The sequence below is a fragment of the Scaptodrosophila lebanonensis genome, unplaced genomic scaffold, assembly GCF_003285725.1.
Source record: "Scaptodrosophila lebanonensis strain 11010-0011.00,11010-0021.00 unplaced genomic scaffold, SlebRS2 tig00000092-arrow-pilon, whole genome shotgun sequence".
In the NCBI taxonomy this organism is placed as follows: Eukaryota; Metazoa; Arthropoda; class Insecta; order Diptera; family Drosophilidae; genus Scaptodrosophila; species Scaptodrosophila lebanonensis.
Window position 1 is genome coordinate 630,190 of NW_022060566.1, and position 26,758 is coordinate 656,947.

At 39.5% G+C, this 26,758-nt stretch overlaps 1 protein-coding gene across 3 annotated transcripts in view; it reads right to left on the reverse strand.

Annotated features, from left to right (window-relative positions):
* The window catches only part of LOC115627081, a 159,042-nt gene that overhangs the window by 11,424 nt on the left and 120,860 nt on the right, over window positions 1-26,758 (reverse strand). For all 3 annotated transcript variants that reach the window (XM_030522632.1, XM_030522630.1, XM_030522631.1), the window contains one exon: window positions 14,954-15,049. The gene's annotated coding sequence lies outside the window, so the exon portion shown is untranslated. The remainder of the gene's footprint in view (window positions 1-14,953; window positions 15,050-26,758) is intronic.

Here is a 26,758-nt window from a genome sequence, read left to right on the forward strand (position 1 = left end):
TTATTAAGCCCTAAACGCTACTATACTTAGTAACAGCCTAAAAGTTCTTTACCTCCATTCGTTTAAGTGGTTTAGTTCCCCGCAGATATAGTATAAAGGAATTTACAAGCAAAAGTTTAATCTATACTTACAATTAATTGTTATATTAATTACTCATATATTTGTACACCAAACCTGAACTAAAAGGTCTAAGAACAAAATATATATATGTTCAAACTTTTGAATTACAGCAGTTAGGGATACAAAACTAGAGAGATTGGATAAAGCTTGTCGCAGACCAAATGTAGCCAAATGATGTTATACTACCAAATACCCGGACTTAAGGTCATAATTTTGTAAGTCTTTATTTATTCGTTTCAATCTATTTGATTGCCTCTGAAGTAATTCCTTCCGGATGCAATGCATGTCAGCAAATCCTTGAAATAATCAAAAAATAAATTTTTTGGAATGGCCTTCAGTACTTTCTTCGACTATGCTTGAATTTTCTCGCCTTTTATATCAGCCTAATAAGGTGACTCTCGAACTACGTCGCTTTTTTTGTTTCTTTTTTTGCGAAATGTTGAATGATTCTTCTTCTTGCTAATTGAGGACTCTTCAGCATCCATTTTTGATTTATTAAAGATGTTATTAATTTATTAACTTGTGTTTTTGACATATCAGAAAGTCTTTTTAACATTTCGGCTGCAGAAATTCCATTCTTTGGACAATATTTAACCGAACTTCTGTGTTATAAATTTTCAGAAATTAAAAAGATCGAAAATATCCATTTAAGCAATAACAAAATAATGTTGCTGCCAACTTAAAAATAGAAAGTGTTGTCACCATCGAAGCACCCCTGAAATCGAGGCATATTTCCGTATTATTTTTCAATTTAAATTTATTCACTTTTCTTAAAACAATATGCATTTACAAGTGAGGCAAATATATCTAAATGTTAAGCCAGCTTAAAATGGAGAAATTTAAAAAGTTAAACAACAATTGTCAGTGGATAAATTATACAAAAAAAAAACCCGCTATACAATTTATGGATCATTTTTGTTTATAGTAATATAGCTGCTAAAGGAACAATCGCCATTCCTAGCGTAAGAAATAATGTGTTGCTTATGTGTCTTTAAAGATATCATCTCACTCTCTAGTTTCCTTAAATTTTGAAGTACTTGTTGCTCCACGATAGCATTATAGGTATTTGTTCAGTTCCCACACAATTCGACAAGTATAGTCGCATTTAGCTCAGGTGGGGTCGGCTCGGCTGGTTGGGCACTTTCATGAGTGTCCGTTGAACTATCATAATAACGCATATTTATGGTATTCATTGATTGGATTTTATGATTTTTTGTCAAGCGAGCGATTCAACGGAAAATACTCGCATACAGATACATAAATATTGTACAACTGTGAAACCGCAAATTGAAAACTGTGTTGTCATAAACGCCCCAAACAAACCACCATAAAACAACAACAACAACAACTACAGTTCACATCGTCATCATCATCAGCAGCAGCATTGATGAGCAGGCCAGTCTACTTTATGGATATTTTTGGGGCTACCATTCAAATGCAAAGCAGCAGCAGCAGCCGCACAGACAAGCCAATGAATTCAATGAACTCTATACATGAGCAATGGCCACTTAAACCCATCTAAATACATGTGTATGTATGTATGTATGTATGTGTGTATCTATCCGCATCCAAGAATCAGCGTAAGAAACAAAGCGCACAATGAAATCAAATGAAATGAGATACACACTTCAAAAGCGAACTGGCACAGAGCACCGTTTTGTATTTTGTATTTTCTTTTTTTTTTCTGTTCTGTTCTTTTTGGTTCTTTTGGTTTAGGTTTAGATTTTCCGATGCGATGATTTGCATGATTGGCCGCCTATTGTGCCAGCAGCTTGACAACTGCAGCTCAATGCCTAGAGCCTGACACTTAATAGGCGTTTAGTGACCCCCATCCCCATCCCCATCTCTTGAAGCGGCTCCCCAGATGGGACAGATAGCCAGATAGCCAACCTATGAGGAGGAGGTGGCATCGAAAAGTATCTTTTGACTTTATTAAAAAGCGAACATGTCGCGTATTTAAAATGCACAGCCACAAAGTGGCGCAAATGAACTTAAGAGTAGCATGACAGCATGCGTGCGTGCGTTTTGTGCTCGTATCTGTAAGATACACGGCGGCTGTGAGTGCGACTGTGTGGCATATGTGGCAGCTGGCATTTTAATTCGCATCACATCCTTTTATTTGCGTACGTGTGCGTATGCCAATCTGCGCGCGCCCAACGCCATCGACTCTATTTTAAAGTGTTTGCGAATATCTGCAAGATGCGACACACACACCCAAGAGATAGACGACGCCCCGAAGCTTGCTGCTCGACGCCATTCGACATTCGACATCGAGCATTCGACATCCGACATCCGCTATCCGACGGTTTGTCGCGCCATCCATCGATTGATAGCAAATGATTTGGCAATATGTTGCTGCTGTTTTTGTTGTTGGCAGACTGCGTGCGAGCTTAAGTTGATTTTCGTTGGCAAATTAAATTTGGCTGCCATTGTTGCCACAATATCTACTCGTATCCACCAGATACATTTCGCTTAGCGTCAACGAAAAAATACTGTTTAAACGCGCCCTTCTCCCTCCATCTCTATCTCCATTTCCATCTCCTGCTCACTCCCTTTCTTTTATTGGCAAATTTAATCATAATGCAATTATAAAAACCTCGCGCAACACAATAAATGCATTTCACGACATACATATATATGTGTATATATACATATATATATATAAGTGTTTTTCTCTGTTGGACATTTTTTTAGTTTGGATTTTTAATTAAAAATTCAAAGCGCGTTGCTCAATTATTATTACATGCTTTTATTGCCATTATTATTATTAGCAGTGTCTGATGAGCACTTAAATTAAATGATACATATACTACACACACAAACAGACATACTATATACTATATGTTCACACTCGATTTCACATTCATAAAATGCATGCGTACTCTGATTGGCCAAATGGTTAACGCACACTCGTGTGCTTGTCATTTAAATTAAGAGCCACTATTCACAATGACAATTATTAAATTAAAATTGATATGCATATGAACAATTGATGGGCCACAAATTGTTCGGCCACTTTGACGATAAAAAAGGCTTTATTCAGTTTGTAACAGGCAGAAGGCTTCAAAGGATCGATTCTACTCACAAGGCCTGACAAGCAGTCCTGAAGCCAGTACTTCGAAGAGAGGATTTATTGATAGATTCCAAATCTATTACTCGGAGATTACTTGATTATGTGGTTATAAAAATTTGATGCCAACAAATTTACTAGATAATATACTATAGAGATCTCATATGTTGGACCTGCCACACAGATTTGAATAATCTGTATAAAACGTAGATAAGTTATGCTGATTGGACTCGTTGGAGCCCTTACAATCCTTCCTCTCTTTGTTCTTTTATGTACTTATAAAATCTGTTGAATGTTTCCCAATTCCCTATCGGCATGATCTGACAAATCGACTGAGATATATTCGTCTGAGTGCTGGAGTGCGCCAAGGCTGTACACAAACCATCAGCTAACCACATCTGCGTTTCAAAGCGATGTCCAGTAACTGAACAACTAGCTCGGCACCTAAAAGCTGAGGAGTCTTCTGTTTACTCTTAACAAACAAAGCTGCCCTCTTCTGGTCCGAAACAGAACACGTATACCACATATATACACTACACGTATAGTGTATAGAAGCCAAGAAAACGCAACTGAAACTTAAGGCAAGTAAAGTCAAGTGGCCTTTAAACGCTCGCTCCCTGCTTAGCCTAGACGATAGAGTCCTCCCGTAGGGATGATGGCTCTGATTTATGGGGCAACGCAAGCACCCAAAATCCTGACAACCATTACTGGACCACCCTGGTCTCTCTGGGACGAGAGACCTGCATCCAAAACTCGTAATAGATAAGATTTCATCAAATGCTTTTGCAAACAGGAGAAGAGCTGGTGAAGAAGAGGAGTCAGTCGTCAAGGATCGTGCTAAGCAATCAGTAGTGAGCTGGCGGTACAGGAGTAGTTATGAGAGTGTTACGAGTCGTTTCGGAGTTCGAATTTTCCAAAGCTGTAGCTTTCTAGCTTTTACCATTTGGGCTGTGCGCTGTTGATGCGGTGTCTCTTTGTGTCCCAATCTTTTTTCAGTCCCCAGGAAACCAAGTTCAAAGTCGATTGGTTAAAAAAGTGCAGATTTTTATACCCTGTACCCAAAAGGGTACAAGGGTATATTAGTTTTGTGCGAGTGCACATGGAACACACAGAAGGAGGCTTGGTAGACCCCACAAAGTATATATATTCTTGATCAGCATGACAAGCCGAGTCGATATAGCCATGTCCGTCTGTCCGTCTGTCCGTCTGTCTGTCTGTATGAACGCAAGGATCTCCGAAAGTATAAGAGCTAGAATAACCAAACTTGGTATACAGATTCTCCTGAGACCGAGAAAGGACGAGTTTGTTCATTTTTTCTGATCCACCCCCCCACTCCCCCCCTATTAACGATTTTCTATAACTCCCGTAATTCTTGGAATTTTGAACTAAATTTGGTAGTCACATTAGGTTAGTTATTATATAACCGTATACCAAGTCTCATTATGATAGAATGATCGGAAAGAAAGTTATAGCCATATAACCAGGCCCAATGCACACATACATACATATGTACAAGTACACAAACACGCATAAGGCACGATTCTGATGTAAATGTAAATGTATGTATGCATGCATGGAATATTTTATATTTAATTTAGTTAATTAATTAAATTAATTTAGTTAATTAATTAAATTTAATTAATTAATTAATTTAATTACTTTTTTGTGGGGTGGTACAGGGTATTTAAGAGTTGAGCCTGCTCGACTTTAGCATTCCTTTCTTGTTCATACAAACTTTGGAGCCTGTTTTTCCCCCTTTGGAGCTTGAATTTTCTAAAAGCGCTTGCTATCGCTCATCTTCACTGTGAAATTTTAGCTTCCTAGCTCTTGCCATTTGGGCTGTGCGCTGATCACCAATAAGTCAGTCAGGACAAACTGTTTTATATACTTATATAGTATACGAGTAGAGTGAATTGCAATCAGTTTTTTGTGGATTTAAGTGGCATCCACAATTAGGGGCATCTTTACGATTACGCGTACACGTAAATGTTGAGCTGCAGTGCCATAAATTTGTAAACGCGACACTGCAACAACTGCAATTGTTGTCAATGGAAGTGATTTAAAATTTATAACAATTAACAAACACAATGCGCCAAATTGTCAACTACGAGTACACGAAATGGGTGGCCTCAACAAAAATGGCGGACGGAAAAACTGTACAAAATAGCGCAATAAATATTGCACAAAAATATGCAAGGGCCAGGCAGCAATCAGCATTTATATACATACTCGTACATACAAGTACATATATACATACATGTATATTAAGCTGTAATACATGGTCGGTTGAGGAGAAGGAAGAAGAAGAGTGAGAGAGAGAGAGAGAGGTGATGGTTTGGGGTCACCAATCGGATGGCATGTTGTGCTGTTGTTGTTGCTGTTGCTGATGTTACTTGTATCTGCTGAACTTGTATCTTGCGAACGAACGCGCACCAAGGCAGAGGCAGAGACAGAGGCAGACGGGCAGGCCATCCGGCAGGCAGGAAACACTTGCCAATCAAAATGCTAATAACAATGGAGGAAATATAGCAAAAGACTGTGTAAACATATATGACAATAATAGACACGATGTGCGATAACAATTCCACAATTTGTTATTAGTTTGTCGCTGTAGACACATTGCTCCACATATTACACACACACACACACACACACACACACACATACACACACACACACACACACATACACACACACACACACACACACATACACACACACATCTTCGTTTGCTGTTGGGGAGCCACTACTTGTACATTGTTCTGTAATTCAATTATGTAGGCCTCTACGAGCTAATGCTGTTCTATGTTTTATAAAAAAATATATATATTTATATATACTTATAAATAACTAATATATGCATATACATATATAAAGGAGACATGAGCTATGTTATACTTCCAGCATAGGTGCTTTGAGTATAACCACCCAGTGCTAAGTAAGGTCGAAATGAAGCTTTGGTTGTTGTTTTTAAAACATAAATTGTTTATTGGGAGCTTTCTCCTCATTAGTCTACTGAAGTTTTTTCTATATAAACTATTGAATAGTTTGCGTGCTACATATTCGTATTAGAGGACTGCATGAATGAATCCCAAACATAGCTTATAAATCAATCAGCTAATAAGCACGACTTTCTCATATTCAATCTAGCTATCAAATATATAAACCAACTATCGTAAGAAGCAGGCACAGAATCGCAAAAGTTTTTAGACCTCGTGAATGCATTCGATCTAATCGTAATGTTCACGTAGAGGGGAGAAACAATTTTATGAAAAGCAAATCAACGTTTAGCCCCATACACAAGGCGGCAGCTGGCGGATAAGAGAAGAAAAACAGCGGCACGTTATCTATAAATGCGACACGAAATGTTTAGAGTTGCCACTGAAATCTGCGCAGTGAACATGCAGCGAAACTAACTGCAAGACATGTCCGAAGTTTGTGTTTTTCTTCACTCTTTCAGTTTCCATATACCCTGCACTTTAGCTGAAGGAGCATGCACATTCTAATAACACAAGAAAGGAATCCACATAGCTATTCAGCGGGACGAAATGAATCCATACGCAAATCAACACATCCGACAGTTCATGCCTTTTATTAGGGTCTGGGATTCCAGCAGATAGCAGTCATCGAAACTATAGGTCCTGGAAAGATTCTAAGATAATGGTACGCTATTTTTTGTTCTCAACGTCGAATTTTTAGAGATAGCTGATCTTGAAGTTTCTTAGTCAGCTTCCACTATGTTGTGGAATATGTCCGATAATAAAGCATTAAGCAATCAACTTTGTGTCTGGAAATACATAGCGAGGTGTGTATAGCATTCAACACAACCTACATATGTTTATCCTTTTTTTGTGTGATATCTTTGCTTAGCATTTTGCGGCAGAGTCGTCGCTCGGCGTTATCTAGACAGCAGTCAGTCGTAGTCGTCTGTGGGCCGGCAACGCTGTCATCGCATCGTTGTAGTCGCAGATTTTTGCGTATTTGATTTTCTTGTCACGTTTCTGCTAACAACATAAGGAAGCAGTCAGAAGCTGGCTGCTTGGCTGCCTGGCTACCCGTCTGAGCATTCCCCATGCGGTAGTCAGTTTGTCAGTCAGTCAGTCAGTAAGGCAGTTAGGCGGTCCGTCGGTCCGTCCGACTGAGGGATGCAAGTTGTCAACAGCATTTGAATGGCATACAGAGAGAACGTAATGTTCAGTAAACTCGTATGTATTATAGCAGTATCTGTAAGTTCACCGCGCTGTCAGTCAGTCAGTCAATCAGTCAGCCAGTCAGTCAGTCAGTCAGTGCACCGACTTTGATTGCAATGCGCCAAGGATGCTGAATGCTGTTGGATGTTCTTCTGCTGCATATGTCATCCACGTCCTCATCCCCCCTTCCTCATTTTCCTCTTCTTTTCACTCTTGTCCCCCGCCACTGTCTCTGTCCCTATCCCTGTGCCTGTCCCTGTCTCTGTCGCAGTCGTTGACATGCATTGGTTGAACGCACATTGCCGAAATTGTCAAGACGCTGATGATGGCGTGGCAACTAGCTGCGCCACTCCTTGCTGCATCCTTGCGACCCAGAAAACATCCACTGTGCCGCCCAGCGATGGTAGCAGACTCATCAGAAGCTGCCGCTTAATGTGCCGACAATAAGTCAATAGACAGCGTGCTCCTCCGACTGCCAACGCTCAGCTCGGCTTAGTACATGTGTGTACATACGAATCGTATTTCCCAAATTCAGGTTGCACCAAAATGCTGTTGTCTCCCGCCAATTGACCCCAAACCATCAAACAATAGAACTCGTCCTCACTAACAGGAAAGTACTAGTTAATAATAGTTCAAAGCGAAGCTGCAAATTTGAATTTGAAATGCAATTTGTTAAGGATTCTGAGTACCTAAATAGATATTTCTTTTTTATCAAGTTGAACTATCAATATATTTATGTGGATTAAAATAAAGAATATTAAAGGTAAAGAAACTATTGTAAAACTTGCAGAATACATTTCATTTCCTATTTAAAAACTCGAAAAATATTAAAAATTTTAAAATTAATTAAGGAAATAAAACAAGCTCGTGATGCCTTTGGCTAAGGAGAGTCTGCATAATAAGTTTGATGAATGTGGGCTAAAGCGTTTCCAAAATCCAGGCGTTCATACAGACGAACGGACGATGTCTCTTGTTAGCTGATTAAGAGAGGCTTTCTTGTTTCTAGCTGTGTTAAAAATCGAATATACCCTTTAAACGCTTTGGGTACGCAAATTTTGAGACTTTTTTGACTCTCTCTTAACAAAAACATAACTAAAGACTGAGAATATGTATCGAGCAGGGGTGATGGCATCGGTTCGGATCAGTATCCCGCCAAAGCAACTTCGTTTTGGCAAACAATTCGTAGTGTCCGATCTTCAGTTGATGTTTTTCAAAAACTCCTTTTTATAAGCTAGTCCAACAATGGTAACAACGCAGTGGCGCTTTATTAGACAAACACAGTGCGAACAGTTTATGAATTTCATTCAAAGCGTAGCACAAACGCCAGTTAAAAGGCATGAAGAAAGCCGCAAGTGCTGTCAATTGCAGTCAACAATCACCTTAGCGACAATAGCAGCAACAACAACAACAACGGCAATGAAAAACAATGCAGTAAGCAAACGATGGATGCCTGGAAGCTAAACAGAAGTCCAAATAGTGGCACCAACCTATGAACAGGGGGGGTGGGGTGGAGGAGGCGGGCGTGCTTTGGTCAGCCATTTTGTTTGTCCGCACCCTTTTCTATGCAGTTCTTCTCATTCTTGTTGCTGCTGCCGTTGTTTGTGCTCTGCTCATTTTGTTGTCGCTTTTCTTGTTGTTGTTCTCGTCGTTGTTGTTGTTCCCGTCGTTGTTGTTGTTGTTGTTCCCGTCGTTGTTGTTGTTGTTGTTGCTGGCTATTTGACGGCATTTTTTCCGTTCGTTTTGTAATTTTTGTTCATGCTGTGCTCCGTTTGTAAGAATTTTTGCCTTCGCCCAAGCAAAGAACGGCAAAAAAAAAAAAACCAAAAAAACAAAATAAAATAAAATGCAGCAGAAAGCGTGTGGCTGGCTGGCTGGCTGGCTTGCTGGATAACTTAGTTGAGCAATGGATTGGGGTGCTGGGGAAGGTGCGGTACGTGGCCACCATTAGAACAAGCCGAAGCGACCACCCTCTGCGCCATTTACATATGGAATTTATGCTTTTGCGCCAATGTCGCGCTGACGTCAACGTCAACGTCGGCGTCGACGTCGGCATCACACTGCATGCTAATGAAAGCCAACTGCATTTATGTACCGCATGAATTTTGGTCGTAAGCGTACGTTATGTGTGTGAGTGTGTGGAGTGTGTGTGTGGTTGTGTGTGTGTGTGGTTGTGTGTGTGTGTGTGTTGAGTGTGTGTGTGGCTTGTACCAACAGCTGACGTTCACTAGTTGTCATGGGCGCTGCATCAGCAGCAGCAGCAGCAGCGTCTTTTTCAAGCTCCATGCATATTTGAAAAGCGAAAAGTTCAAGGATTGCTGCCATCGTCATCGCCATCGCCATCGTCGTTGTCGTGAGCTTAGATTTTTTTTTTGCAGATTGCGCTGCAGCAGTCTTTTGTTGGCCCAGGTAGGCAAATGCTAACAAATAAAAGCCTAGCCAGGCTTGCCTGTTATGGGTAACACAAATATGGGTGCGATGAATGGTACTACGAGGAATGGCGCTAAGAGTGTGTGCGATAGTTTGCTATTCAGAAAATTGTGTTGATGGCATTGAAAAAAAAAATGAAAAAACATTTTTGTGCAAAGTCAATTATTTTGATTTTTAAAGGCACGTAACTATTTGGGGTAAGCATTTGTTTCAAAATCAAAAAGCGTGCGCAGCCATGCGATATGTAAATAGATCTCGATTGTATATTCTTTGATTTTTTCAAAGCCTATTTTATGTAGGATTTTCTCAACTCAAGTCTGATAATTGTGTCTAATTTCAAATACTTTTGAATAGTTTTTGATTAACATTTTTGTGAAAAGTCAATTATTTCGATATAAAGTCAAAATGTGCTTTAAAATAGGTCTCTAATTTATATTCTTTGATTTTTTTTCAAAGCCTAAATTATGTAGCATTTTCTCAACTCAAGTTGAATATTTGAATAGTTTTTTTTATTAAAGATAGAATACATAGCCTATATATACACTGACTATACTTGTACATACACTGCAGAAATTTCATAGCAATCGATGCAACAGTTTAGACGCACATTAAGAACATACATGCAAACATTCCATGCAAAAGTTTATTACAATGAGCATCAGTTTAAATATCAGAATAGTCACGAAGGAATTTTAAATCATGCCAAGTAGCTTCAGCATTTCTCGTGGCCTGTATTTAGAGATTCGAACATGTATTTTAAACGTTGAGAAACAATTACGAGTACAGCAAAGAGTGCTTAATGACAAATTGAATCGTCAATTAGGTACTGTGAACCGTTACTATGTAATCGATGGATTGACCTGTCTATGCCATTACTTTTAATTATGTAGTTAGTCGTAAGTGAAGCCATTGCTGCGATAAGAATTCGAAATGTGTTGCTGCTCTTTATGAGCTTAGTCTGCACTTTGTTATCTAATTAAACATTCTTTGATATCCCTCTAGCGTTTACTCGTATCGTATTCTCGTACGTTGCGAACATCTTAAGTATTTTTCGTTGTTCTTTCAGTCAGTCTACATACATATCTAGTCCATGTTTGCCACATTCTCGGCTCGGCTCAGAGCAGGTTCAAATCACCTTGCAGTCGCTGCCAATAGAAACTTTACAAATGCAGGCATTTTATACCACCAGCCAGGCAGTCAACCAACCAACCAAGCAACCAAGCAACCAAACGGCCAACCAGCCGGTACAGCAACTAATTCCGTTTTTTCCTTGCGCGTTTTACGACACCCCCGTACGGAGGCCGCTTCTAATTGCCAATTGCGCAGACTTGTTGCCTTTCACTTGGTGGAGGAAATGGCTGGCAGTCGCTGCATGCGCTCGACAAACATCCAATTAAGCTATAAAAATCTTAATTTAATTATTTGCCACACGAACAAAACCGAATATATAGTATATAGTATAGCAAGGCTACAAAAAGTACACAGAACAAGCAACAACTCGCACAGCATTTGCCATTCACATTTCCAGCCACGAGCCGAGCCGTGTCGACTCGACTCAACTCGACTCAGGCTAAGGCTAATGCTGATGCTGACGCTGATGCTAAGGCTGATGCTAAGGCTGACGGCAACGTTGACGACGAGTATGACGACGATTTATGGTACCAGGTTTTTCTTCATTTAAGCGCATGGCGCAGGCAGCATGCATTTTTCATGAATTAGTTCATATAAAAGTCAAATGCACAAAACGCAAGGCGAAAAATGCCAGCGAGTCCAGCTGAGCACAGCTGAGTTGAGCATAAAGCCCAGCCAGGCCAGCCAGGCTACACTCAGAGAAAACGAAGCTGTAAATTCAATTTTTAATCTCACAATTATTTTCATGTTTTTCTTAATTCCACCGAGTCGGACAATAATACAATAACTAGTCAAGATATTACGCGATTTCAATTTGTGTTCTCATTTGAATTATAATTGTATTGATTATAATTACTTTTAGAGAAAGATTCGAATACTGCTTTTGTTCAATACTGCTTTACCTAACGCTTAGAATTAATTTTTAATTTATTTATTAACCGCTTATTTTCTTAAGGGTCTAACAATAATTTATCAAATCGTACTCTAATTTATTTTACAATTAATTGTTAAATTTAATTAATTGTAAGTGAACCTTTTGCAGTGTTTTTAAAGAATACTTAAACGTTTTGAAGACTCCGGTTTATATCTTTTTTGGAGACATTTTATTAGTAGCTCGATATAGGATAGGCTGATATTGCTGACAGTAATAATGGCTTTAAGACAATCTAAGCTTAAGCCATTTGGCTCCTAACAAGATTTGGGGAGAATTGTAATTTATGTTTGCGGCTTGATCGCGTATAGTAGAATTAGCTTAGAAATATATTATCCTGAAACTTCAAGCAGAGATGATTAAATTGCGTACATAAATTCCCATAATATTATTTATGTTATTCCTCAATAGAAAAGTATCGAATCTGTATCGGTTTCACATTGAAATGTCAGCTCCTCCTACTCCTTCCCATTACAAATGCGAAATGGAAAACTGAAAATGAATATAATTTTTTAAGTGTAGAGGCAGCTGTTGCTGCATTTTGGTGCATTTCGGTTGGATCTGGGGGGGCGGCAACACATAAACAGATTTTGTGGCCGCACCACAAAACAGTCAGAAAAACATAAAACAGGGGGAGAAAAAAATATAAGAAACAACGAAGTGGAAGGCTGAGAGCCCACTGAAAGGAGTTGGTGCTGTTGCCAGATTTTGCGATTTTGTGCCTCTTGTTTATTTTTTGTTGCATAATTAATGAAATGAGACTTGGGCTGGATGCTGCCTGCGCTCACTTCGCCTGCCCCGGCCTGGCCATGACTGTGACTCTGACTGTGGACTGTGCTGTGTGGATGGAGCTAAGGATGATGAGGACTGCCTGTCTGTCTGTCTGCCTGCCTGCCTGCATGTCGTCTGTCGCTCTGTCTAACATAAATTAGATGATGCATGATGCAAGATAATGCTCTGACGTCTGGTAATGTTGTTGATGCGCACTCTCCATTTGAGATTTATGTGGCACGGCAACTGGAGCAACTTTCACTTTTTCCAGCAACAACAATCGCAATTGCTTTAAGCATTTTTCGATTAAAAGCCAAACGCAAAATGCAATACGAAGAAGAAAAAAAAATCATCTACTTTACATACTTACTGGGTTTTTGTTTGTTGTTTGTATATAACCAACCGAAGGCTCAGAAAGGATAAAACGACTCGTTTAATGTTACGCTCAATGCTCAGTTGTTGTTGTTATTGTTGCTGTTGTTGCTGTTGTTGCTGTGCCCGCTGGCCATTTCATGGCCTGCCACTTGAAACAAAAAACCAGTCAGCGCATTGCGAAGCAGGCCCAGGGAAATGAAGGAGGGCAGGGGAGGGGAGGGGAGGGAGCAACGTGCGCAGCGCACAAGCAAAATGGCCAAAAAGAAAACAGCGACAACAACAACAACGACAACAACAACAAGAACACAAGTGTACGCCACACGGCACATTGAACAAGTTAAAATATAATAAATAGGCTTAAAAGTGAGTGTTCAATTCCACTCGCATGTACGAGTGTGTGTGTGTGTGTGTGTGTGTGTGTGTGTTTCTGTTGTTGAGTTGTATATGGCGCATATATCCTTTGTGCACAGCCCACACGATAAATAACGCCACCAACGCTATTCCAATTTATTAAAATCCTTATACTCGTACTCGCACTCGCATGTGTACTGTGTGCAAGCAAAGAAGTTCCAATTTTCAATTGCTTTCATTCGAAAGAAAGAAAGAAATAAGTATAATGAATCGATATTGAATTCAGTTCCGGCTGCCTTTAAGCCATTCGCTTGCAGGACTCAATAAATACTCAAAAAATTATAAAGAACATTGCCATTGTTTCATCAGTTCGCAGAATCGACTTGATCCTTGTTTCCGATTTCATTTGGATTGTGCGCCATGGATTGTGTGGGTGTTATTGGTTTCAAATATTCTGCTCAGTTCAATCTTGTTCAATCGACAAAGTACTTGTACAAGTATAGGTGTACATTATATTAAATACATATTTCTGGAGACTAAATCTCTAGTTGGAATATTATTTCACATTTCACAAGTTCAATGATTTTGCCGAGTCCTTGTTCAATCGACAAAGTATACGTGTTCATTCTGCTAAATATATATTTCTGGAGACTCCATTTCTAGTTGGAATATCCTTTCGAAAGTCGGGAACTCATTTACTTAATTTTATTTTATTTCAATTCAATTCGGCCCCATTATTTTCGTTTTTATTCTCTTTTGTATTCGAAATGGAACCAAACTGCAAAATTTATTCTGCTCTTGTTTTAATCTTTTTTTTGGACAAGTAAGTGATACCTTAACTCAACAGTTGACCAAATAATGCAAATGTTTTAACTCTTAAACGGAATCGCATCCTTTTCTCCGCTGCCTAACAAGTTATGAACATGAATATAATTTGTTACCTTAACTACACATTTCTGAATCAAACGGAAGTCCATCATATTGTAGTTGTGGAAACAAAAGTGTGATTCAATGGAACCTTTTGATGCTTCCAACTCAACACAATATCGCACACCTTTCACTTTCAAAGCGATATTACTTGTATTTGAAGCCCATCTCTTTATTTATTTATTTCTTAGTGCTACAAAAAGATGACAGTTGTTTGACTTAAGGGCCTGAATTTGAATTCATTTTTCATTTCATTTAGAAATAAACCATAATATCACGAGTTAAATGATCCTCCAGTACGAGAATGTTTTTCAATTTTCAAATTTAAAACTTAACAAATGGAGTGTCATTTATTAAAGTATGTAGAAATTGTAATACAAATTGGAAACTCATCGAACTGAAAATTTGTTGCATCTGCTTTGTGGGTTTTGCATTCAAAATGATATTCGAACTTTTGTCGGGTGTGAACATGAACCATATTTTAAAATCGACTGCCAGAAACATAAAAGCTTGATCCTGCGAGAGCGGCCAGGCACTGTGATTTTATTCCTGTGCTTTTGTTGCTGTTGTTGCTATTTGCTTTTGCAATGGTGTGTGGCTTCTGCATGTGTGTGTGTGTGTGTGTTTGGGTGTATGTGGGTGTGTCTGTATAGCACTTACCTACGTAACGTATGCGCCTTCCTACAAGTGCAAATCGAGCAGCAATGCCAGTTGTTCTTGTTCTTCTTGCTGATGCTGTTGCTGTTGTTGTTGTAGCTGCAAAGGTAGGAGAGCAAAGGAAAATTGTTAACTTAAGTAGGCAGGCTAAATTAAGAGTTGAAATAGTCGCCAACAGCAACAACTTGACAACAACAGAGCCAGTCGGCAGCAGGAAGGAAGAGAAAGAAAAAAATATATAAAACAGTAGCTAGAATCTAAAAATCGGCTTTTGGCTTTTTGGTTTACCTCTAAGCTCATTAATTTTATTTGCCTTCTGCACTACTGCCAGCCAAGCTGGAAACCCCGGTTTGACTGACTGACTGAGTGAATGACTGACTGACTGGCTGGCTGGCTGCCTTTCTTTCTTTCTTCCTTCCTTCCTTCCTGTCCGCTTGTCTCAAGTGTGCCGCATAAAAAATTGAAAATCAACCCAGACACACACACACATACACACACTCACACACACACACACTTACTCACACATGGGTATGCTCGCACTCGTATATGTATATACAAGTAGTATGCACAGATAAATGCGCAAAAAAGCAAAAGCCAGCAGACAAAGCCAAGTGCCAAATGGCAGGCTGTGCAAAGGGGGTGCTGGGTGGGACGGGGATGGGGATGGGGACGGGGTGGGCAGTAAGTGGCCCACAATACCAGAGCACAGTTCCAAAACAGCTCAGACGCAAAAAGCCAAAAGACTACAGCAACAAGAGCAACAACAAAAAATGAATGTGGTTCAAGGTTTTTGGGGTGTGCGCCTTTTGCGCTTTTCTGTGCATTGTATGCATGTGTTTGTGTATGCGTGCGTGTGTGTGTGTGTGTGTGAGCGAGAAAGTGAAAGTGAATTATTAAAAACAATTGCGATTGGCGTTGATAAGTGCAGGCGGGTGAGCTGTGGCGGGGCACATTGGCATTGCCAGCCAACTCAGAGCTCAGAGCTCATAGCTCAGAGTAAGCGAGCCGATGCGGCTTTAGCGATTTTCCTTGTCATCACTCATGTGAGAGTACTGTTATGTCTCTACTCGTATGTATGTGTGCGGCACACACACACACACATTCACACATTAAATGAAAAGCGAAAAAAAAGACAAGCGCGCCTCTACTTTACAAGTAGTTACTTATTCTATTATTATGCTAGAGTGTGTGGCCATAGTTTAAATAACCGATCTACATGAGATCTACATTGGAAGACTTTCCTCACCCGAACATGTTCAATACATCTCCCGAGCTATGGAGACAACAACTCTCTTGATTCCTTTAACAGCTCCTGAGACAGAATTGCAGACAGAAACATTGGAGAACCTTTTATGCCACTATAAGCTCCCCCCCCAACGCACTCTTGACGTTTTACAAACTGATCTCCTATACCCGACAACAACAGGGACCAAGAACCCTAAACGGTATAACCCAACTATAATAAATCTATTCTTATCACAGCCTAATAGTTTGATTAGCTAATTATTTTTGGCAGTTGATCATTCATTGCCGACGGCAGCTTAAAAACACAAAATAGGGGTTTCAAAAAAGTTACATAAGATCCACTTTCTCTGATAATCAGTCTTAGGCAGCGTCAAATATCTTTATAACATTACTGAGCTATTGCTGCTGTTGATGCTCATTGTACAAACGTTCTATGAAGAATTTTGAAAAAACTTAATCCGCCAAAGAGTTTTTCGAACGAGCAACGTGGAGAATCGAAAATAATAATTAGAGTATTATTCAGAAGCTCTATTCCGCAAGGTTCAGGACCGCACCCTTCAGAATAAAGCTAATCACTAATTGCGACTCGTAGGCACAGCGGCGGATCGGGGACAAAATAGATTGGTGGTCAGGTTCTTTACTGAGGACCACCCCATATCCCAACCGAAAAGACATCAAATGTAATTGCTGCTCGTGCCTTGACTGCTCTACTCAGTGCCTCAGTGCCCTACCAAGAGGTCAAAATGCATTCTTGACCTTTCCTCCACATTGTAATCTTTAATAAGTGCGGCCCACAGGTAAATGTGTTAACAAGCCAGGCCGATTCTCAACTTAATAAATAAAATAATGTGAAGATTGTAGCTTTAAGAAAATGCATTAATAATCATCAGAGCAGATGCTTTAAAACAGATATTTGAAATCCGAAGCTGAGTAGCTCTGAAAATCGCGGCATACATTTTTATTGTTTGCAAATCATTATTTTGCCGCTGCTGCTGTGAATGCATTTTATTTTGGCCGGATACGGCTACGAATCTGAGGGGGTGGTCTTAAAGTGTTTGTGCGTGAGATTTAAGCGAAAGATGCCAAATGACAGTCAACAGATGCCAACCAAGCATGTGTATCCGTAGCTTGTGGGTGTGTCTGTCTGTCTGTGTGTGTGTGTGTGTGTGTGTGTGTGTTTGCGAGACGACTTTGCTTTTAGCCCACTTTGATTAATGACTTCGCAGCCACAAATGCAAAGATAGTGCGGCAACAGCCCGCCCGCTTCATCTGATCGCCCACCGATCAGAGCACCCCAAATAAACATCCGAAGGGGAGAAAAATGCACCCACATTGCAGTTGGAGCCCTTAATCTCCATAATGCTGCTGATGCTGGTTCTGGTGCTGTGTCTGTTGCTGCTGGTTTTTCTGCTCATTTGAGTGCTGGTCATGCAAATGTCAGCTCAAGTCTGTCACATGGCTTGTGATGCTTAGCTGAGCTCCCTGCATTGCTCATACGCAATGTGGCCCGGCCGGGCAAATGAAGTTGCCTGTGGTTTGTGTTAGCCACCTCTTTTTTTTTGATTCAATTTCGTCTGGCTGTCTGTCTGTGTGTTGGTTTGTTCGCTGTTGATTTTTTGTTGTTTCTTTTTAATTTGTTGTATTATTATTTGTTAGTCTGTTTGTTTGTTGGTTTGTCTGTTTGTTTGTTTGTTTATTTGTTGGTTGGCTGGTTGGTTGGTTGGTTGTCTGTGTTTGCTTAGTAGCTGGCAGCAACGTTGGTCGGTCGAGCTTTGCATTATAGTATGTCAACCAGGCAACTTGATTTATGTCGTTTTATTTCATTTTAATTGAAAAACTTGCATGCAGACAGAAACCGAGACGGACAGAGCAGCCGAGTGGAGAATTTTCAGGCATTTGCCGGCAAACGCACAAAAGAGCAAATATAATTAAAATGGTATTTAAAATGTTTTGGGTAACGGCAATGGCAATGGCAATGGCTATGACTATGGCAACGGCTACAGAAATGGCAACAGCAGTAGTAACAAAAACAACATTAAAAATATGCATACACTCCATATGTAAGTATGTATGCGTGTGTGTGTGTGTGTGTGTGTTGTTGTGGTGTGTGTGTGTGTGCATGTGTAAGAGCATAAAAAAGTAAATAAATAACAAGACAAAAGCGCAAATGTAAATAAAATGACTTTATTAAAAAGCTCTGCGCCACATTGTGCCTTGACAGCGGGCTCTTTGCCGCCACTTGGCCAACGACAACAAGAATCGCACTGCCAACAACAACAGCAACAACAACAACAACATCAGCAACAACAGCAACAACAAAAAAGGATAGGCGTGTTTATAAACTTTCAGTGTGCAAATAATAATAAAGACATTCGCAAGTGCGCTGGCGAGTAAATCGTGTTGGCACTGCAACAACAGACGCAAGGAGAGACAGTAGGTTGGGCTAACCACCCGACAAACCGACAAACCGACCGACCGACCGACCGACCGACCGACCAACCGTCCGTCCAACCGACCACCCAACAGAGCCAGCGACCGACCAGCAAGCAACCGCGCAACCTTTTTATGACAAATGCAAATGACGCACTTTTGCTGCCTTTGGCTACAAGAGTGGGCGGACTCGGCCAAAAAAAGGGGAAGCGAATTGAATGCAAAATGCTGCACAGTGGAGCAAGTGCAATGCCTAATTATTTAAATTGGCATCAAATATTTATACTTATACTTCATTCATTATTTCCTAGTGCGACATGAAAAATTCTTATAAATTAACAAGCAAAAAAATTCTTTGCTAAAATTTCAGGTGATTTGATTAACCTACTTAAAAAATCTTATAAAATTTACAGCTTAATTGAATGGATTTTGTTGTACTTTGTTTTATATTGTTATTTGAATATTTTTTCAAATCAACTGTAATTTTTCCCCAAATGGCGGCGCACTACTTATTTTCTTTAAGTTTTGTGGTAATTGATTTCACAGGCGAATAGTATAAATAAAAAATTAGTCAAGCTTGTGACGTATATTATATATGTATATATCTTGCTTACATACATTTTTTATCTAAAATTCGTTTGATTTATTGGATCAAAGTAATGCGAAATAGCTCCTAAAAGTGTGCTGCTTTTTGGTTTACTTTACTAATTGCTCTACGAATCTAGCATGCAATTTTTATGCAAGCTCTATTAATTACAAATAATTTCACTTGAATTAAATTATTAGTCGTGCACTAATGCAAATAATTAAGCTAAATTGCTACACTACAAGTATATTGAAAAACGCCATCTGTTTAAGTAATTTAGTCAATGTTAAACATTAATTATCATAGATTTTCGTCTTCAAACCCAACATTTTTGGAATGTACTATAAAGCTGGCAAGGCAAAATCTCTGGAACTTCATTTAGTTTTCAAAGCAAATAAATTTTAGTTTTAATCTTCGCAGTCCCATGTTAAATTAGAAAAAAAAAATGTAATCTTCGTTTTTGTAAAATGCCGCTGATTTAATAATTGTCCTTTGATTACAGATCTTAACTAGAGTAACAATTAAAAAAAAAACATACTCGATGTACATATGTACTTGTAAATTGTTGTTAAAATTCTGTTTTCAAGCCACAGTTTATCGTCGATGTCTTCTATAATGTGCAGTTGTTCTTCTTTGAATTTTCTTTATATTTAAATGCAATTCTGTTCTTATAATACCAAGTCTAAGCAATGTTTATTAGAATTTCGAATATAAATGTTCTCTTATAACGGACTTAAGCTGGCTTTTAGCCAATATGTCCAATTCAAGTTTAAACAATAGTCATCGACCCACTGTGTTGGTGATAATTTGCCTATAAGTTGGCCTAACTGTAACAAACTTTGAACAACAAAACTGTGTCCCAATGTCTGTCGCACAAATGCACACACACACACACACACACACACATGTGTGCTAAACCAGAATATCATGCACTGTGCGGGTAGAGAGATGAGAAAAAAAAAAAGTACAAAACGCCAATGCCATAAATCATGTGGCCAGCACAAAATGGCAACGGCAGCAACATAAAAGAATAAAATAGACAACCAGCACAAAACACCGACGCAAAACGGTAATAGTAGCAACAACAACAACAATAACAACAACAGTGACAACAACTGCAAAGTTTATGCAAAACAAAAAAAAAAGTGAAATTAAGTAACAATAACAAGGTTAGTTGTTTTTGTTGCTGCTGCTGTTTTTGCGGCCCAATGTTGGTGGCAGTGGCGGCGGCGGCGGCGGCTGCATCGGCATCAGCGATAACGTTGGCAACACGAGCATGTAAGCGACGATGCCAACGCCTGGCAAGTGCAACAAAAACATCAAAACATTTCGAATGTGCAGTAAATTGAGTGTTTTTATTGCATTAACATAAATAAATTAGAATGCGAGCGCGCTCCATGCTGCTGCTGACTCATGAAACAGAACCAGTAACAGCAACAGCAACGGCAACAGCAGCAACATCAGCGCGTGTTGGCTGTCAACTAGAAGTGTAGGCTGTGCAACATGTTTCACGTGCGAGTGTGTGTGTGTGTGTGTGTGTGTGTGGGTGCAACAACTGTAACTTGCTCTGCCTGCTCGACTAGTTATTGTTGCTGCTGTTTAACCCTGTTATGGTATCGCCGCAAACCAGGCAGAAGGACGCATCTCCGATCCGATGAAGTTATATTCGTAAGCGTTCTGATAAAGATGATTTCACATAAATCCACTATTGGATTCACTTCTGATTACTTACATAATATTTATACCTTGTACCCCAAGGGTAAAAGGTATACTAGTTTTGTGCGAGAGTGTATATGTAGTGTACACAGAAGGAGGCGTGGCAGACCCCACAAAGTATAAATATATTCTTGATCAGGGTGACAAGACGGGTCGATATAGCCATGTTCGACTGTCTGTCTGTCTGTCTGTATGAACGCAAGGATCTCAGAAATTATAAGAGCTAGAATAACCAAACTTAGTATCCATTCTATTAAAACCGAGAAAGCACAAGTTTGTTCATTTTTTCCGATACACGCCCCTCCCCCACTCCCTCAGTCTCCCACTATTCACAATTTTCTATAACTCACCTAATTCTATGTGTTCGTATATAATCATCATTATAATAGCACAATTAGAAAGAAAGTTATAGCTATAAATGTAATCTCTGTCCAAGCTCTGCCCGCAGCTGTTGTTGTTGTTGTATTGAAAAATTTTTATTTTATAAATTTCATTTATTTAAATTAATTTTTAAAATTACAATTTTTTTTTTTATTTTAAGTGGGTTGAGTCCGCACGACTCTAGCATTCCTTTCTTGTTACTCCATATATATTTTTTAAATAACTAACCAGCTTGAGTGGGCACTACTATGGCAGCATATATTAGTTGCTTTAATAGCTGGAAAGCAATATTTGAAAATCTGGAGTGAACCTAAAATGAGCTTCCACTGCACAATCTAGATATGAAGCATCATTCCTAGTGGAAGGAAACGCGTAGTATTAATAGTTGGGAATTAAACAGCAAGTCCTAGACATCTACTCTTACTTACTCTCTAACTTAGCTTAAGAAAAGAAGCATTTTAAAACAATAATAATACATTTTAGGGGCAGTAAGTAAATAGTCTAAGCGAATATATATATTATTTTAAATGGCCTTGGGTAGCTCGGGAAAATCATAAATGAGGTGTAAATTCTGAAAGCAAGCAATCACATGTTTTTTCCACCTTCACTCTAATAATTCCAATCATAGAATTGCATAAATCTTGCTTTTTATAGTCTATTCATTTAACGAGCTGTAAAAGGATCGCAAGTGACTTGAATGGCAATGAAAATATAAAAAATTGAAATGCCAGATATTGGAAACTGTATGCGTCGATTCGACCATGGTTTTCATTTAGGGGTTAACTGAGATGTTGGTGTTGATCCAAGCACGGTGGTTATATGTACATACTTAGTTGCTGTTGATGCTGCTGCTGCTGCTGCCATATCGTTGAGGCAACGACAACACACGCCGTCAAGAGTCTCAGTCAGGCACTTGGCATGAAAATAATGAGGCAATTGTATGTTATGCGCAACACACTCGATTCAATTGGCCGGCATGCACATATGCTAATCAATATGTTCACGTGCTGCAACTTAATTGACAGCATTTCATAGCCATGGCTGCCACATATCATACATCATACTATACATACATATATGCATGTACGTGTGGTGGAGTGGAGTGTACACCTGTATGAGGAGTCTGGCGACAAAAATATATAAAAATTGGCATCAGATGTGGCATCAACAGCCAAATATTCGTCGCATATGGCACATGGCACATGGGATACAACAACTTAAACGACTGCCTGTCAAAGTTTTTGACTTTTTAACAGGTACAAAGCGGACACTAAAAGGACCAGGACCAGGACCAGCACCAAAATGATGATGATGATGATGTTGGTGACGACAGTGATGACAAAGACGTTGACGACAAAGGCTTTGCCTTTGTTGTCAGCGGAAAACGATTCAAGGATGCTGTCGACAGCGACAAAAATAACAACAACATTTAGGTTGTCTTTGATATGCTTGCGGAAATTGTAATGACAGTGGATTGCTGCTGGTAGCCACTCCCCCCCCCCCCCCTCCCACCAACCAACACCCCTCTCCCACTTATGTATGTATGTGTGTACGAGTATGTATGTATGTGTGTGTGTGTGTGGGTTGTTGCGGCACAATTTGTTGCCTTTGTATGGCTTAGACAGCTGTCCAAGGCAGCCGACGACGACAAGGACGAGGAATACCGCTGCCTGGCAACAATGCAAAAATTATGAAAAACCCTCTGAAGACAAAGCAGCAAGTTTGCCTTCAGATGTAGTTGTTGTTGTTGGCCGGCCACGGCGACGGAGTGTCAATAAAACAAAATTAAAACTTTAAATAACAGTGCGTCGCGTTCTAAAAAGGAAAACGAACGAAACAGGAGAGAAGAGAAACTAGTAATAGTTATACTACATACAAAATAGAAGAGAGAGAGAGAGAGAGAGAGAGAGAGAGAGAGAAAGCAGCATCTGAAAGATGTGAGATGTTGAACAAGACAATTTAATCAAACAAGTGCAAAAAGCTGAATAGTGGAGGCATTGGAAGACTTTGTGGTGGCAGGCGATGCGCGCATTTGCATGCCGGCCATGTTGTTGTTGTTGTTGTTGCCAGCAGAACAAGCAGCAGGCAGCAGGCAACAACAACAACAACAGCAGCAAAACAATCAAAAAGTTTCTAAAATAAATTAAAAGTTGAGGGCGACTCAACTGCAATGGCATTGCAATCACTGCAAATTTATTATGCGGTCAAGTGCAATGTGCGAGAAAGAGACAGCGAAAGCCTAATAGAGATAAAAGAAAGGCAGAAGGAAAGAGAGAAAACACTGTGAGGGGGAGGGGGGTTGCAAAGGTGTGGCAGAACTTGCCGCCTTACTGCGACTTGATTGACTTCGTAAGCCGGGCACAAAGTTGTTGCAAAAGTTGTTCTCTCCAGTCTCGTGTCAATGAACTGACAAGACTTCTTAATACCGTTAACACAGAGAAGCGTAGAATCAAAGGCAATAACAGCGCCAACAACAACAACAACTACTACAGCAGCAATCGGTAAATGGAAACAAGTTCAAAGCCGATATTAAGCCAACTCGACCAGAAGGAAAACCCATTAAGCTGCAAATTAATATTGATTTCTAATCTAAAAAATACAACGTTTAATTAATCTGCATGCATTTATAGTTTTTTGTTCAAATAACAGTTTATGATTTCAGACTTTTTGCCTTAGTTTAGGAAATCAATATATAGGTACCATAGCAGTTCATTAATATTTATAATACAGTATCATGTTTGTAATATATTTTTGTTTTCATGCAAGTCCTAAGTCAGAAGATAGCGAAGTCAGGTTTGGTGAACTCTATTTGATCTCCAAATTGAGCGCCCACTTGTTTAGTTAATTCCATGGGTAAAAAGTGGAGAAGAAACAAAACTGCTCGCTGAAATATTTCAAATGCCAAATTCAATTAAAATCTAAAAACTTGTGCTCCATTTATGATTATGATAAATACACAATTCATGCGCAAAAATTACTGCCGATGACAGGTTGTTTTTCTGACTGTTTTTCTGGCTGTTTGTATCTGCGGCTGTTTTCCTGCTTTTGTTTTAGCTCTTTACTGTGCAAGTTTTTTGCAACATTTAAAATGAGAAAAACGGAATTGCAATTTCAATTGCTTAACGCTTCAATGTGACGAGGAGGGCGTTGCACGTTATACTTGTACGTTTCCCGGTGCCACGCCCCCCCCAGGCAAGTTATTTGCAATATTCATTCAAAAATTGCAACTTGCAGCGACAATTTATTTGACGTGCAAAAAAAAATGAGGCGGGTGGTGGGTTGTAGCTGGGAAAAACAACAAAAAATTGAGGAAAAAGAGGAAGAAAATGGCAAAGTTTTTGGCAGCTGATGCAGTAGCTCTGGGCAAAAAGGAAGTACACAGCGACAGAGGCAGAGGCAGATTGAACAGATAAAAGATATGGTGCACAAGTGCTGCAAGGCTGTTGCTCAAGGCAGCATACTGCCTCCTCCTCCAGCCATCCAGCCATTCAGCCATGCAGCCATCCTGCCCTCGAACCCTCGACCACTCCTATCCCATCCTATCGAATCCAATCCACCAGACGATCCAATGCAAGTGCAAACAAACTTAAATCGAATTCATGACAAATGATGCGCGAATTTTTCATTCGCAGACGACAGGCAGCCAAAGCTATCGATTCAGATCCAGGTAAAGATCCGGTGTATGGCACGAGTGCGGCATTAATTTGCTTTTCTCCACTTTGGGTTGCAAATCTCGGCAAGCTCCCCAAAGACAACTTCAAAGCGTGCCACAGAGAAGCAGGAAAAAAAAATTGAAACAAGAAACACAAACACGACAACGCAGCTTTTTTTCCACTCTACGAGTATGCGTTGAGTTCACGATAGAAACAAATGAATAAACCCATGCCTAAATCAAGGTTATGCCACGGTTCAATTACCTTCGCATTATTTTTGTTGTTGTTTCGGTTTGTTTTGGTTTAGGTTTAGGTTTCTCGGATTTTGCATTTGCAGTATTTTTTTCTTTCTTTGGCAAAGATTTTTGGAGCTTGGCAGACAGAGCATTGCACAAGGGCGGCATAGCTGGTCAGATGGAGGGAGGGATTGATGGATGGATGGTGGGTGGGTGCGCTATGGATAATTAAAGGCACAACTGAATGGCTTTGGCCAGAGGTTAAAGTCAAATTAGAAAACAAAGTCTCATGCTTCAGCAAACAGACAAGAGTTGGCCAAGAGCTGGACAAGAGCGAGCCAGAGTGCTTGGTTACATTGCAGTGCTGCTATAATGATGATGATGATAATGATGATGATGCCAATGATGTTCTTCATCATGTTGATGATGATGATGATGACAGAGCAAGCTGTTGCTGATGTTGTGGCTGCTTATGCTGCTTGCAACGTAATTAGAGTGGGGCGCAAAAATGCACAAGGAATGTTAAGAAATTGAGGGGCGCTTCAAAAATAAAAGAAGAAAAGGAGAGAAAAAATTATAGTAGAAGGTAGTTGCATAGAAAAGTTACACAACATTGAAGTGCTGCTGTCTAGTGGCTGAGGCTTTGAGCTTCGGCCTGGACTTTAATAACATTTTTGGTGTAGGCGTTGGACACTACGGCAATTGGCCAGCGCAAAAGGTCAGAGCTGGCAGATTTGATTTTAACAAGTCCAGAAACATTGGCAAAGGCATTTTGGATGGCTGGGCACAGGATCTATTACATTGGTGGCGAAAACTACAGAAACAGCGCAATGAATTCAATTGAGCTTCAAAAATTTAACAAAACTGAAGATGGACTTTGAGTTTGTAGTCATCCGTGCATTTGGATTTCCGAATTTGATTTCTAAATTTGATTTCTGAATTTGATTTATTTCATATACATTGATAATAACCTTAAGCCCCAGTTCAGAATTTTCTCTTATTTTGAATATTTCGGGAAACTATTCAGGAATAATTTTATTAATTGTTAATTCATTTATAATTTTGCGAATGCTGATATTGGATGGATAACTGTGTAAGGAAACTTAAGCTCTTTATGGCTGATCGCGTAGCTGGTGTTGTTCAGATTTGTAAATATATACATTCTCAATCAGCATGATGAGCCGTCCGTATGTCTGTCTGAATGAACGCCTGGATTTCGGAAGCGCCTTAAACAAAATTGACCAAACTTGGTATGTAGACAGTCTTAGTCCGTGGGCAACATGAGTTTATTTCCTTTTTATTATTATTTTTTTTTTTTTGGTTTTTTTTTTTTTTTGTTTCCAATATCCACGGAATGTCATTACAATTCCAAAGCTGTCGAAAATAAATTTGAATGTTCTTTACTCGTATTTAATTTTATGCAAATCAGTTTATCTTAAAAACTCTTATTAGCTAATCAATTTGACTTCACTACTATTGTAGTATTCTTTCTTTTGCTTCGGCTATGCTCGCATTTACAGGGTATTTCACTGTCAGACTTGCTCGATTGTACATAGCATTC